This window comes from Megalobrama amblycephala, linkage group LG21 (genome assembly GCF_018812025.1).
Source record: "Megalobrama amblycephala isolate DHTTF-2021 linkage group LG21, ASM1881202v1, whole genome shotgun sequence".
Taxonomy (NCBI): Eukaryota; Metazoa; Chordata; class Actinopteri; order Cypriniformes; family Xenocyprididae; genus Megalobrama; species Megalobrama amblycephala.
Window position 1 is genome coordinate 2730452 of NC_063064.1, and position 1390 is coordinate 2731841.

The following is a 1390-nucleotide window of genomic DNA, read 5'->3' on the forward strand; positions in this document are numbered from 1 at the left end:
TTGAGGACAAAATGTTCACTTGCTGCCTAATAAATCCACCCACTAACAGGAGCCGTGATGAAGAGATGATCAGTGTTATTCACTTCACCTGTCAGTGCTCATAATGTTATGCCTGATCGGTGTGTGTATATATTAGTCAAACCAAAATTTATTCAGACACCTTTAACATTTCATTCATTAATACAGTTTATTCACTATAGATAAAATGCTAATAAAATATGACAAAATCTCAGAGTTAAACTGAGTCAGAAAAAAATAATCTTAATTATGTCAAATAACACTTAAGCAAAACATGGTCAGGTCAAAGTGTCTAAATAATGTTTGGTACCAAATGTTTATCAGTTTTACTGGTAGTCCACTGTATGAAGAATTTTTGGTTATAATATGTCACAGTTTACTTTATTTTGCTATCCTCACTTACATAAATGAACTATTGTGTCCTGCACCCACTATGAAAAATATATTAAAAATTATATCTAGTGTCTGAATGATTTTTGGTTTGACTGTATATATATATAAGAAAAAATGAATTAAACTGACAAAATCACATAACAAAATTAATAAAACTTGAACTAAAATGAAAATGAAAACTGAAAATTTCAACATAACAGCTAATTCAATGTATTAATAGATTCTATAATAGTATATAAATAATACTGAAATAATAATTCTGACAATAATACAACAGCAACTTGTTTGAAGTTGTCTTTAAGGTAGTACAACAATTATGCCAATTTCATGGCAGTTGCTTTTAAAGGTGCAAAAAGTGCATCTTTTCATTATAGTATACATTTTCCATTGTCCCCATGAGGGCCAACCCACCTAAAGCCGATGAAAAAAAAAATATTTATTATTTATTTGTGAAACAAAACCTTGTGTTTTATTGAAGACATTGAAGCTCGAAGATGTGTCGAAGATGACTTCAGCAGTACTTCGACAATCCAACAGACAGTCAGAATATCAGAGCACTTGACAGAGGTATTTCTATTTTCTCTGAAGCCTGAGAAACTTATTTTAGGAAAGGTGGCTTCTTGTATGCTATTGTAGCCATCTTGTTATTTTTGAGTGCCCACTTGACTAGACAATTTACTTTTTGAATGTTCCATAAACACATTTCTGAGTCTACTTCCCTTGAAAAGAATACATATTTAGAACGTCATGCCTCCAAAAGGGCGCTCAGAACAATCGTCTGTTTCCTAATAAGGAGACAGTGTGCTTAATAGTGTGATTTGTGTAGGGTGTATCCTGGCTGGAGACTATGTCTGATGTCTGAGAAGAAAACAAAGAGGCAGTTTTTCTAAATTTCATTTGAGGGTAATTAGTTATGTTTTGTTTATGCAGGACTGAAATAATATTCTGTCTTTCACTTAGTCAATGAGTGTTCCTCTCT